Below are 14,769 nucleotides of genomic sequence, written 5' to 3'. Positions count from 1 at the left end.
TGAGGTCGTGGGATGCTGCGGTCCATTCAATATCTTCAAGGTGAATTCTGAGCTCCTTTTCTCCAGGTCCAAGGAATTCAGGATTTGGGCTTCTTCCCTGGGTAAGTGATTCATACTGATCCAACAGCCGATAAGGTCCCTTAACTGTTGGGGATGCTTTGATACTGGGCTTCTGTGTTAGTTGCTTCAAGATTTCCTCCACTTGGGCTAGAATAGTCAAGTCTTTGTCTTGAGGATGCCATATACCTGTAATGGAACAAACAAGTCGAGATAATGCATCAGCTAAGGCATTGTCTTTACCTTCTATATGCTGAAAGCGCACAGTTATTCCAAGCCCTGTAATGAAATCTGTAAATGCTATCCACCGAACCCTTGAGGGTTTATTTGTAATGGCTATGCTTTTATGCACATATGTGAGCAGAATCATTTGTGAGCCTCTCTCCCATATTCATGATTAAGATTTCTTGAAAAGAGTTGCTTTTGTAGTTTCTTCTTTAGTTATTCTTAAAAATTAGATTTTTTTTAACATTTTTTATAAATTCCCAGCATTTTTTAGATCTTTATTGGATTTTTTACCTGTTCTTCAACCTAACATGTGTCATGCATGTGAAGAATTTCAAATTTCTTTGGCTTCAACAGCTTATGCCTATGCCATCTTTCATATTTTCAAATGTCTTATGCCCAACTAGAGCATGCATATACTATCGACCTGCCTTTCACCTAGATTGGCTGCTTTAAGAATTGAACTTTGCCCAAATATTTCAAGTGAAGGGAACCTTTGGAAAACCTATTTTGTGCTTTTGCATCCTAGACTAAGTAAACAAGGCGCAGAACTTCTCTCAACACCTCAGGTAGGTTGGCTTGGATTTGATAATTTTTCTGAATATTTATTCTAGAGACTTTTTCTTTGACTTTTGCAATAAGAAGGCGCGATGGAATGCATGCTTTTAACCATACTATGGCAATGCAGTCATTGATTTCCTAAAACAAATAATAGTTACAATCATGTAACAAGGACATTGCACCATACAAGGGTATCAGTATCTTGTTAGGTTTGGTAACTGTCCTTAAAATGGAAGCATCATCACCTTGTGTGTGCTTCTCTGCCGGTGTAAATAATAATATGATCTATAGATTTGATTGATCTGAAGCTGATGAACTCAGGAAATTAGAGTTACACTAACAGTGGTATTGAAGTTAGTAATTGTGGCCTTTATCCCTTACATTTTGATCCTTTTGTCCTGATCTAAGCACATAACAAACTTTTGAAATCTTTCGGCCAATCACTTTGACATTAGAACCCATATTGTGTTTCTTTGTTCAGTAATTGAAAATTTTGAATTCCATAGAAGACTACAGTATCTCTTCTCCAGTGTCAATTGTGTGATGTTAAACCAATATGTTTCCACAGAATTTGATAACATCTGCTTTGGTAGGATACGATCCTCGTAAAGTGGCCTTCTCCCAGTTTGTTAGTTTTGGTGAGAAGGTTGATTGCACGAGTGAAGGTTTATTTCTCAATTTTTTATCTGTTCCAGTTTATCTGGAATGGTTGTATGATGGTGACTTAATCGTTGTAATTTTGATAATACTAGAATCCGTGAACTTTAGCTGATGATTTTTTCAGGTTGAAGCAAACATAAATCAGACGAAAAAAATGTCTTCTTAACATTTAGAGTATTTATTTTCTGATTCCTTTTTTCTTTAAATTCTTAACATTTAGAGTATTTATTTTCTGATTCCTTTTTTCTTTAAATTCTTTTTGTACTCTTGCCAGCATTTTTTTTTTGGTTAAATGATAAATTTTACCGTGATGTGTTCTCCAATGAGATATTGTGTTAAAAGTACACTTCGGGGTCTGAGAGCTCGCATGAATATTTGAGTGGAACAAGAGGAGAAAGAAAGGAACATTAGTAAGAAAGAGTGAACTGAGAAGGGATAAGGGGAAGAAAGACAGAGGAGAGGACTTGTCCTTTGTTTTCTACTTGAAAAGTGAGAAAATGAGGGGAAATGAGAAGAAAAGATGGCTAGACTAGCATTTGAGTTAAATTTAGTATACCAGATCTGAAATCTTGTTTGATGGTGAAAATTAAACTTGACCTGGAATGTTTTGTATATTTTACAAGCAGATCATTGACCGCAAGGGCTGCTTTTTCTCTTATATGAAATTTTTTGCTATTTTCGTCGAGTCTGTTTTTTTCCTTCTGGTAAGTAACAATTCATTTGATATAATGGATATCTGTAGGTTGTGGAAGCTAGAGCTATGTTGTTGCAGAAATTGCAGAATCAGACGCAAGTCGGATTCACCAAAACTGGTAGATGCCTCCGACTCCCCGATGATAAGTCTGAGAGTCGGAGCTGGTCGTAGCCTCAAAGGATGCATTTGATACCTTTCCATCCGAGAACCAACAAATGGAATCCTTGCATGATGATAATAAGCACCCCCACACTCAATTATCAACAACACTGTTGCTGAAGAAGAGCCGCCAAACGACCCTTCAATAAGTTCAACGTTGCCTCCAACCTCTCAGTTGAGGCGACAGATGATGATGACCGGAAGATGAGGCTTGTGCTATTGCTTCAGGGATCATCAGCATCCTTATCGGTGAGGATGCGTCTTTTAGTGATCTCGAGGAAGAAGACAAACAATATGCTCCTAAAGCTCCGAAAAGATGAGTCTGGTTTCTATCACGTTGAGATTGCATGGAAAGGGCTCGACTGCGTGCTGTTCCCCGTGGCCGCAGACTCTGCAACTATGGTATGAACGAATGACGGTTTTTATAAAATTGTTCTATTGTATTCTTTTGGAGCATTTCCAGCCATGATGTTGCATGAAATAATTCGACCAACTTAATAATTTGCATAATTAAAAAACAAAATAAATTCAATGTGATTATATATATATAGAAAAGGAGATGCAAACACTTACTGATGATCTTGAAAGTAGAGGAGACTTCCCTGATGAGGTAAGCTAAGTGCTGCTTGACATGACAGTAACTATCTACTGTGCCCAGCTCCGTTTTGAATTGTATTTTAAATCTCAGGTTCATCAGTCATTTTGTTTTTCTTATATTTTTTCTTTCTCTCACATCTTAATTTACCTTTTGATCTTTATGGATTCACCTGTTTTTTTTTCTTTCCTCATCACAGGATACATATGACCCTACTTGGTAGACATGATGCAGAATGAGGAGGTCAGGAGAGGACCAGCCAAAGTTGGGTGGTAACATCAAGAAATAGTATTAATCTTTTCCCCTGTCTCTCTCGGACTTTTGACCGAACAGAGGACAGACGAGTGGCCCACCCAGCCCCGTCTTCGTAAATTATTACGTAATTTATTTTAAAAAAATCATTTTTTTAAAAAAATATAATCAACAAAGAAGCTAGAAAGTCGAATTAAATAAGGGAGCTGAGGTTACAGTATCTTCTATCAATTGAAAGATGTCAGAAAACTTCAATCTTGACAGGTCTCACGTGCGGAGCACGTTATCTTTTTTCCTCCTAATTTTTCTATTTTTGTTTACTGTCCCCTCCTTCTCTCTCCCCGTGTGATTCGGCCCCTTTGCATCCACGTTCCCTCCTACAAGACTGCTTTAGATCGAGCAGCTGATGGAACTGATCCATTCCCAACTTTTCCAGCCTTTGACCTGATCTGGGAGCTCCTTTTCTTTGGGGGCGGGGAGGTTTAATTAGTTTGGACTAGATCTCTCCTTGCCTCCGTCGCTCTTTTTGATCTTCTTCCCTTTTAGCTCCTGATCATTTCGCCTTTCTAATCTTTGGTGAAACCTGCGTGTGTGTGCGCGTGTCCGTGCTAGAGAGCTTTTAGGGTTTCGTAGTTGTGGCGGAGATCGGCCATAATAACTCCATTATGCTGGTTATGATGTCGCATTGCTTCCTTTTGACCGGCGCCGTTGATGTTGCCTCCGGAATGAGGTGCCCTACGACGCCTGAAGGCCCAAAAGGAGCTCTCCGCTTCGCTCCTGTCTGCTCCTCTTGTTCTCCCTTCTGATCCTTTCTGCGGCTTATTGCTCTCTTTTTTTTCCGATTGAAGAATTTTTCCTGTCTCCGGCGATGCCACAGTACCGGCAACAGGCTTCGTGGAGGCTGGAGGGCGGTGGGCAGGTCATAGATCTGCATACCGCCGTCAAAGATGGGATCTTGGGCTGCGCGGGCGGAGGCGGAGGCCTCTTGACAGGGAAAGATGAAAAATTGGGGACTGCTACCGAGAAGCTCGATCTGAAGAAGATGATCCAGGAGCTGGAGCCGGTGACAGGCACGGACGTGCCCTCGGTGTTCATCTGCCCCATCTCGCTCGATCCCATGGTAGATCCTGTGACACTCTGCACCGGCCAGACTTACGAGCGTGTGCACATCCTCAAGTGGTTCTCCCTGGGGCACCTCAACTGCCCCACCACAATGCAGGAGCTCTGGGATGACGCCGTCACCCCGAATCGGACCCTCCGCCAGCTGATCCACGCTTGGTTCTTGCAGCGCTACCTGCTCTTGAAGAAGAAATCTGAGGACTTGCAGGCGACGGCTGCAGAGCTCGTCCGAAGCCTGAAGAAGGCCAAGGGGCAGGCCCGAGTGCAGGCCCTGGATGATCTCCAAAGGATCATCGCCGCCCATCCATCAGTTAAGAAGACGGTCGTCGACTCAGGTGGTGTCGTGCATCTCTGTTCCCTCCTCGGCCCATTCACCTCTCACGCGGTTGGCTCCGAGGTGATTGCTATACTTGTCAATCTTAGTTTGGACTCTGATGCAAAGACTAATCTGATGGAACCTGCGAAGATCTCCCTTGTCATAGACATGCTGAACGAAGGGACGATTGATACTAAGATAAACTGTGCCAAACTTATTGAAATGCTGATGGGAGAGAAGAGTTTTCGGTCGGAGATTGTGTCGAGCTTGAGTCTTTTGGTGGCCTTGTTGAGATTGATCAAGGATGAGCGGCACCCAAATGGCATTGCCATGGGCCTTAGCTTGCTCAAAGCTATATCTTTCCATGAGCAAGTTCGGAGTTTAATTGTGAGCATCGGAGCAGTTCCCCGGCTCGTCAAGCAACTGCCCAATCTGTGTCTTGAGTTGTTGGAACCTGCTTTGCTCATATTAGACGACCTCTCGACGACAGCAGAAGGTCAATTGGCATTGAAGGATTGCCCTCAGACCATTCCTGATACAGTGAGGCTGCTGATGATGTCCGCCACTTGTACGCGATGCGCGTTGTCTATATTATGGACAGTCTGTAGGCTCGCCCCTGATGAATGTGTTCCGCTTGCTAAAGACGCCGGCCTCGAAGCAAAACTTCTGTTCGTCATCCAGAGTGGATGCGATCCAGAGGTAAAGCAGCGGGCGATTGAGCTATTGAAAGTCTTAGTTATTTAGCTACCCTCTTCATTTCTAAGTGCAAAGCTAAGACAATCCAGGGATATGATGATCAGTGCTTTGAATTTGTTTGGATTGCTTAATTTGGAAGAGCTATATTGCTAGGTCTGAAAATGGCAAAAGACGAATCATGGCAATTTGGCTCGTCTTGGATGTACAGTGTGCAGGCTCATTCTTATTAAACAAAAGAAAGCATCTAAACACGGGAGGGAGGGAGGGAGGTTGTGGTGAAGAACAAGCTTCATGGCTTTGGATCCAATTCTTGATGATACACAAGTTCTTTTTTCTCTCAATAACTGATGGTTCCCATGTTGCTTTCCCATCTTTTGCTTTGTCAATTTTTCTGGATGTGTATCGAAGAGAGCTTGTAAATTCTTTTCCAGTAATTGTTAAAACTGCTAGATTTTTTTTTTTGTTTTTGAATCTTTTAAACAGGGTTATCCTTGTTACATACTCTTGTTCAAGCTGATAAGCATTTGGTAGTTTCTCTATATTTAGGGATCCTCTTGCCTTTCTGAAAGTTCTACTGACAATTCCTTCTCATCGAGCCAGCTCTCGCCTCAAATTCTGCAGAGCAGAGGAAGTTGTGTTCAATCTGAGAGTGGATTCAATTATGGAGTTTTTGACGCTGTGCAGTCCTAATCCGGGTGGAGAGAACAGCCAATTTGGTGCATGATGGAGGTCGAATCTGAGAGTGGATTCAATTATGGAGCTTTTGACACTGTGCAGTCGTAGTCTGTGGAAATCACTTGACTGCTGTGGCCCCATTGGGAATTGACAGCACAGTCTTGAGACTTCAAAGGACATGGGCGCACCTGTGGCTGTTCCCCCAACCAGCAGTTGCCCACGGTGGGCTTTATTGGATGCAAACAAATGCCAGTTAGGAGTCCAGATCAACCACCCTCATTCTCAGCTATACTGGAGGACCAGTCAGTCAGGATGATCCATCAACGTGACCAGTCTTAACTCAGATTGCTATATAATTATTCCAAGTGTAATCATTTGTTTAACTCTCTTAACTCTAGCAGTATATCATGTTTTGCTAGTTATGTCATGTGCATATGTCTGTCTGGTCATTGTATCTTCTCATTCTGTCAAATTTAAGCAATAATTTTCGAGTTTTCTTTCTTGAAATTAGTTGAGATTTTCAATAAATTCATAGGTAAAATACATTTAAATGTAATAATTAAAAGATTTATTATTCAATATTTATTGAATTGTCAAGGATGTTTATGAGCTAGCTCTTGATAGTGAAATTTTGATTGGTTTGGGTCAACCAACCTAACAGCATTGTGTCCATGTCTCATCAAGCATGAATCCCCATAAATATCCGTTTAACATTTGACTTAGGTTGGCAACGTTGCTTAGAAATATCCTCAAATTTTAATCAGTTCACGTAGAACTGTAAATGATTCAAACGTTCTTGAATAAATTTAGTATTCGACTTGATAAGAGCTTATTTATATTTATTCAATATGCACAAGACATAACTATTTAAACTAAATCAACAAGTTTGAATACATGTGCTCAATTTTTTAATATATGTGAACATTCATGAACAATATCCATGAACAATGTCCTTGAATAATATTTGTATACAACATTTATAAATAATATATTCTTGAATTATATTCATTAATAAAACTATTATCAAAATATTAAATAAAAAATAAAAGAAATAAATAAATTTAAATTATGATAGTTTAATAATTGATCCAACAAGTAAAAATTTTAAATAATCAAATAAGTTTAAATTTAGAGTTCGATAATATCTAAAAGATCAAGTTCAAATCAAACTTAAATTGAGAAGTTTAAGCTAAGCTTAAATTGAGAAGACAAGAATATCTAAAGGAATGAAAGCTTAAACCAAATTTGAATCAACTAATAAAAAATAAAATAAACTTCAAAATAACTTTCACACGCTAAAACTTAACTTATTTATACTTGAACACACTAAAACCTAACTCGCCTTATTTACGGCCTAAGTCCAATATACTCTAGAAATGCTTAAGTTAACAAGTAATACTCTAGATATGTTTTTCTATCAACTAGAATGGAACCAACAAAGAGCAATTCCCATATCTATACTCCTGACGTGAAATATGCAAGGTTGCAAAACAAAATCGATTTTAATTAGACTGGCTCAATTTAATATAATTTCTGTAATGCTAATCTTGATATTTAAATTATATTTGGTTAGTGCATCAAACCCATACTATAGTGTAACGCAAGGGCAACACACATAAGGATAGCAGTAGCAAACTAGTGTGGTAAACCCTCTCCCAATAAAAAAATTAATTTAACATCATAATAGACCGATGGCTCACATATCAAATATTAAATTAATAAGAATATATACTACACTTGATTTTAGCCAAAAGACTGAGAAAGATATAAATTGGGTAGTTACATCCTACCGTCTTTTAAAGATCCAAATAGCGCCTGAAGCGCTTAATTCAGCGACGTGGGACTAAAGTTCCATGCTCTTCACCCTCTTTAGTATAGTCTCATGTCATAACATATTGTATGGAACAGGGGTTACTCGCAGCCATCCTTATCCTCAACTGCCCATCTCTTCGCCGAAGCCCTCTGTCGATATAGCCGCTCGATTTGTTGGGATCACAGTTTCCAATTTATACAAGAGGGAAAGGCTCTTGGTGGCAGCATCCATGTATTGTGAAGACAAGAATATCTAAAGGAATGAAAGCTTAAACCAAATTTGAATCAACTAATAAAAAATAAAATAAACTTCAAAATAACTTTCACACGCTAAAACTTAACTTATTTATACTTGAACACACTAAAATCAAACTCGCCTTATTTACGGTCTAAGTTCAATATACTCTAGAAATGCTTAAGTTCATGAGTAATACTCTAGATATGTTTTTCTATCAACCAGAATGGAACCAACAAAGGCCAATTCCCATATCTAAACTCTCGACGTGAAATATGCAAGGTTGCAAAACAAAATCGATTTTAATTAGACTGGCTCAGTTTAATATAATTTTTGTAATGCTAATCATGATATTTAAATTATATTTGGTTAGTGCATCAACCGATGACTCACATATCAAATATTAAATTAATAAGAACATATACTACACTTGATTTTAGCCAAAAGGTTGTGAAAATATATAAATTGGATAGTTACATACTACCTTCTTTTAAGAGATCCAAATCGCGCCCGAAATGCTTAATTCAACGACGTGGGACTAAAGTTCCATGCTCTTCACCCTCTTTAGTATAGTCTCATGTCATAACGTGTTTTACGGAACAGGGGGTTACTCGGAGTCATCCTTATCTTCAACTGCCCATCTCTCCCTCCGCCATCTCTCTACCAAAGCTCTATGTCAATATAGCGACTTCATTTGTTGACATCCATGTATTAGCAAGGTATCTAATGATTTTTAAAGAAGCAAAACATAAGACTTAAATTAAGAACTAACTCAATTTAATATAACTTTTATAAAGGTAATTTTGTTTATTTAAATTATATTTGGTCGGGTGCGCCAGCCTATGCAATAGGGCGACACGCAAGGATTCCAATAGCAAGCTATTATGATGAACCCTCTCCCCATAAAAAATTAATTTAATATCATAGTGGACCAATGGCCCACGTATCAGATATTAAACTGATAAGAACAGATACTACACTTGATCTTAGCCAAAAGGCCGAGAAAGGTATGAATTGAACGACACGATCTTTCCTTGCTTTAAAGTTCTCAGTCTCATTGGAAGAGGTTGATTTAGCGACATGGGACTAAAGTTTCATTGTTCTTCATTTATCAGACCTCACCTCCTCTCCGCCTCTTGTTTCAGGTTTAAGTTCAGAACGAACGAGTACTCTCTTTCTCTTTCCTAAACAACGATCAAATCAAAAGGGGAGTGAGGGTGACGAGCACCCGACCGAGTCCGAACCTTGTGTTTAGTAGTTCCACAATAGGGAGACTCACCTTGTACGCGAGAGGATAGAACAAGTGCCGGAGCGAATGCGAGAGGGACGAGTCAAAACCCCGTCCCACGTCGCGAGGCAGTAAGCACTTGGCTCCTCCCCTTCTCGGCTGAAGCTCTCTGTCGATTTAGCGGCTCGGTTTGCCCTCTTCTCCGTGGCAGCCACCTTCCTCTCCATCTCCATCTGTTCGCCGTCGACGCCCCTCTCCTCGGTTCATCTGTTCTCCGCCCTGCCCGCAGAAGCTCCCCGATCCGTTGCATTTGCAGCTTATCCTCCTTTTCTCCTCACTTGCGCTTGCGCTCCCACGGAGAACGGGAGAAGGCATCCCCAACGCTCCCCGTTCCACTGCCGCTCAAGACGGAACCTATTTGCTATTTGCTATTTGCTATTTGCTATTTGGGTGCCGAGGTCGACCCCGCCCGATTCCAAGTTCGGTCACAAGCTCACAGTCGATCCCAGCGCCTACCACGGAGTGGAGTCCACCGTCGAGAGGGTAAGCAACTGCGCTTCCATTCCATTCCATTCCATTCCTCCTTTATTCATCATCCTTGTGCTTTGGGAATTCGTTCCTTTGATCTCCATACTTACCACTATTCCCTTTTCCTGAACCACGAAGTATTTACTTTACTGTGAGAATAAAATTTACATTTGTAGATGATCTAGTTGATGGGATCACAAGCATACTTGTGTTAGGAAATGAAGTAAAATATCAAATCTGGTTTCGGTTCCTCATCCTCACCAAGTTGATGGGATCACAAGCTAATTAAGTTTAAGTTTAAACATGCTACGCATTTGCAATTTACAGAAAGATTAGTTTGGATTTCTTTTGACATGTATTTCGAGCCTGCTTTAAACATGCTAAGTTGCGGTGATAATTTATCATTTCTGCAGATGTTTATCTTGCTTGAACAGTGATGCTGATTTTTGGTAGGGGTTTATGTGGTCGACTGTTCATCAGCAATCTAACCCCTAACACGCCTTCTCATGTTGATCGTGCTTTAAAGGGATCTTCTCTGTTTGGGATGTTTGCCTTAAACGTACTAATAATCTTCAAGAGATAAATAAAATAAAATAAAATAAAAAGAAAAAGCTACAGTAAGCTCTGGAATTTATCTTTTTCAAATGCTCCAACTCTGCACCAAATTTCTGCTTCAAAACAATTTTTCTGAACTTAATTACTGGTAATTGTGTCTCTTAACTGAATCAATAATGAGGTTCCAGTTTCTTTTTCCAAACTAGCAATCTGTATTACTCCACATCCTACGAACAAGAAAATCATTTTACTCTCCTGAGTTGTGTTCCAATTGGCCTACGTGCAACGACAGTGTTGGAATTGCTAACAAATCCTTTTCTGCAAAGAAAATGATGAGTCTTTTGTTCCATACAGGAGAGGCCAAAGTGGATGCAGATTAGCTCACTTGACGAGTTAAAAACAAAGGTGGGCACGTCATTGGCATGATTCTCCTGGTCAAGATGTTTGAAAGTAGCAAAATGGTGGCAATACCTGCTAGGATGGATTTTCTATTGATACGACGAATATGCTGGGGCCCTGAAGTTGGGGAAGAAATTAAGAAGGCTAGCTAATGTGGCGGTCAAAGTCAAAGAAGGTTCAACAATCAGGGTTCGCAAGGTCGTTGAGCTCGACCGAGCACATCAGCCGATCGGACCTTTTGTCCGAGCGGCTCCCGAGTCCTCCTGGCTCGATTGGAACCTGAGTCCTCTTGGTCCGATTGGATCTTCTAGACATACTACTCGATTGGGCTCTTTGTCCGACCCGATGCCGAGTCCTCAAGGTACCTAACCTTCGGTAGTCAATCGACCCGCTCAAGAGCGATGTCCGATCGAACAGCAGATATGACTCGTCCGGCTCACTGTTGAAGTGTTACAATTAATAACCCCTCAGCAGATATTTGTTTTTGGTATTTTATGTAAACGTTGTTAGAGAATCAAAGAAATTTCTATGTTGTTCGTACGGTGGAAGTTTCCACCCTACAAGCTCAGAGATGATCAGTTCAATTTAGAAAAGACTGTAGATTGGCAGAATGGTTGATCCTATTTTAGTAAGACATTGATATTCCTACAGAGATGAAGAATGGGATTATATAAGGGGTCTCCTCCTCAAGGCGTAGGTAGGCTTTGCTCTCAAAATTCAGTATTTATCATCACTGTCCTTCACTCATTTCTTTAGCACCTTCTCTAACTTGAGCGTTAGAGTGCTTGCACCGAAGAGCCTTCCCTGGCCAATCACTGAAGTCGCTTCCTTCTTTGTTCTTCTTTGACACACAGGTTCGCTCGTAGCACCAACTTTCTCTTGAGGGGATGTACCCGCTCGGGATCCTCATAAGGGAAAGGCTTCGGTTGCCAGTAACTCTCTCGATCAGGTAAGTGTGTCGTTCTGACTGGAAATCTTAGAAGACAAATTACCGAGCCTTTTTTCGACCCTTGGCGATTGGATAATATGGAGGACGATTGACTCGGAGGACCACCTGCTCAAGTTTGAAAATGCAATCATCCTCCATCAATACATGGATAGTGTCAAGCGTCGAGTGTTCTTAACTACCCTCTCTGGCTTCGCACAGAGATGGTTTAACCGACTCCTAGCGGACTCCATCTACAACTTCAAGGATTTTCAAAAGTCTTTTCTGCACCACTTTGCTAGTAGTCGCTGATATTACAAAACCACATTAAGTTTATTCTCCCTCAAGCAAGGGCCTAAGGAGGCGTTGAAGGTATACATCAAGCGGTTCAACCAAGTGCCCACGGACGTCCCTTCAACTACTCCGGAGATTTTATTGAGTGCTTTCTCCCTATAACTTACAGTTGAGGTCTTCTTCTGATCCCTGATCAAGAAGCCGCTAAGGATTTTGATCATATGCTAGGAAGGGCAACAAAGTATATCAACGTGGAGTAAGCACAATCCGCTTGATAGAAAGAGGTGGCCACGCCTGCTATTGTCTCTACCTCAGAGCGCCAAGCCCCTCTCCCTACTCCTACACACAAAGGACCCAGATCGGACCCCAGTCGCATCTCTCGAGTAGAGGACAAACATGTTTAAGCATATGGAGGTCATTTGGATCCCGTTCGTCTAGCCCCGCCAATAGGTCCAACCTTCCTGCACTTAATACAGGTTGGGAACATTTAGGAGTGTTATAAGTACAATAAGAGGATGCGCCGTATGGCCAACCAAGAGTTCTGGCAGTGATCATTGTTTCCAAACAATCGGCGTAATTAACAACCGAATGAACCACCTAAAAGAGGCCCTCGAGACGCTGACCAGCCTCGGCCAGTGCTCCAACAGTAAGAAAACAAGGCCTCTAGCCTCGCCCAAGTCCAACCTAAGCGTCCCTTGACTCGGCAAAAAGAAAACTGCGCCAATGTTGCCTGGGGAGGCACAAACATGATAGGCTGTAGCCCAATCGACGAAGATTTCAACTGGGCCAGAAAGTTACACACATACTGACTGGAGATTCACACAATCGGCTGCAGCCAAGTGCAAGCACAAGGACCGGAATCAGTTTCATCCCAAATGATTTGGACGGGGTGGAATTATCCCATGACTATATCTTGACCATGAAGGTTGTTATATCCAATTATAAGATACATAGGACTTTTGTTGATATAGGAAGTTCCGCTAATATCATCTTCACAAAAGACATTCAGCCAGATGTATATTGAGAAGAGTGAACTTTAGCCCATGATGACGCCTTGGTACGTATTCACTGGCAACAAAGTGCAGTCGATCGGATAAATCAGATTGAGTGTTTCTCTGGCGAAGGAGCCCTTGATGTGAAATCGGGGCCGACCTTCATAATTGTGGATACACCCTCGGCCTATTCTATAGGATCGAAATGTGCTAGAAGATGAGGAGGGGAGGGGGGGGGGGCAAATAGCGCTCAGCATGTCACATTTTTCAGAAATCGTTCGATTAGGATAACCCGGTAGAAATAAAGATAAATGAATAAAACAAATGCTAACACTGTTTTATTTTACTGGTTCGAAGTTTGTGACGACTTCTACTCCAAGGCCCACACTTATTGAGTGTCTACTTTGGACAATTCACTATCAGTCCGGAAATTACAACTACAAAGATGAAGTACAAGAATAATTAAAGTACTATAATATACCGACGACTTTGCAGAGTTGGAGTTTCGAGCTTTCACTCCTTGGAGCAGCTTTACGGCTTCATGGGATCATCTTTGGAGCAACACGCAAATGAGTAGACAATAATTCAAGTTTCTATACAACATTGCTCAAAACAACCATTTATGGACTGCTGAAGGCGCCTTCATCCCCATGGAAGGCGCAACCAGCTGCGAAAGTTATCCCCAACTCGGAATCGATAACCTCCGCAGCCTGCATTGTTTATCCATCCGAAGGCGCCTTCAAGCTCACAGAAGTCACTTTCCATCCAGTCTCCAAGGCGCCATCAGGCGCATGGAAGGTGCCTCCATGCCTTTCTGTATGAGCCTTCGGCCAAGGTGCTCGAGGTGTCTCCAGCACCATGGGAGGTGCCTTGAGCATTGTTCATCTGAGAGCAACCTTTGTGTTTCAGCTCCTGCAAAACACGTTAGTCCAAATATACATACATACCCTACAAAATAGAGTTAGCATAATAAAATATGATTAATAAAATATTTGACGGTCTCTTGACTGTCCGATTCTGACTTTCAGATTTTTTCAAAATCCTAGATCGAATTGACGCCTACTGTTCTCTCATCTACTCCTCTTAGGAGACATTACCTTTTACAAGACCGGTCCTCCAGACCGTCTAGACTTTTGCTCAGTGGTTGACACTTCAAGACTTCATGTTGAACATCTGATCCATGACCAATCTAGTCTTCCACCTGATGTCTATGACCTCAAGGATTTTCACCTAGGGTCCTCGACTCTAGTATTTCGACCAAAGTCCTTGACCCGCTAAGATTTCTCTCAATCCCCTAGACCAGGACTTCTTTGCCTAATGCAGCTAGGATTTCATGCCTGCCAAGCCTCAATTAGGACTTTCCTGCACACTCAGTCACATTTGTTACATCACACGACAACTTAACTTTGAAACTTTTTCCATGATCAAAACTTGGGTTTCATCGTTTGGTGCTTTCTACACTAACATATTATGTGATTTTAGGTCAATCGGCGTTGAACTTGTTTCGAGCGGTCGTCTCGACTTTCTGTCAAAAGATCAAATTCCCAATGGATGACCAGGTGGGTTAAGTAAGAGGAGATCAGCTGGTGGTGCGCAAGTGCTACATCGACGTCGTTAAGACCGAAGCTCGCGTATCTCTTAAGATCCAGCGAACAGAGGTCAACGCAATACATGAAGTGCCCCGGTGTTAATATACGAATAAAAAGAAGAAGTGAAGATCTATCATGGCCGACCGGAGGCTACTAGTCAAATAGAAGTTGACCTGACCCCCGAGGTCAAGATAGAACTAATC

The 14,769-nt window shown here is 41.3% G+C and overlaps 1 non-coding gene and 3 pseudogenes across 1 annotated transcript; 1 reads left to right on the top strand and 3 right to left on the bottom strand.

Annotated features, from left to right (window-relative positions):
* Window positions 1–99: 99 nt before the first annotated feature.
* Window positions 100–5,873, top strand: LOC121979347 (annotated as a pseudogene).
* A 1,703-nt stretch (window positions 5,874–7,576) lies between these two features.
* On the bottom strand, window positions 7,577–7,777 carry LOC121983674. The gene has a single exon (XR_006112692.1). It is a non-coding gene; the product is annotated as a U2 spliceosomal RNA (small nuclear RNA).
* A 642-nt stretch (window positions 7,778–8,419) lies between these two features.
* LOC121983692 lies at window positions 8,420–8,516 on the bottom strand (annotated as a pseudogene).
* A 365-nt stretch (window positions 8,517–8,881) lies between these two features.
* LOC121983622 lies at window positions 8,882–9,067 on the bottom strand (annotated as a pseudogene).
* Window positions 9,068–14,769: the final 5,702 nt, after the last annotated feature.

Source organism: Zingiber officinale, chromosome 5A (assembly GCF_018446385.1).
Source record: "Zingiber officinale cultivar Zhangliang chromosome 5A, Zo_v1.1, whole genome shotgun sequence".
NCBI classification, from domain to species: domain Eukaryota; kingdom Viridiplantae; phylum Streptophyta; class Magnoliopsida; order Zingiberales; family Zingiberaceae; genus Zingiber; species Zingiber officinale.
This window is presented reverse-complemented; position numbering and strand designations above follow the sequence as displayed.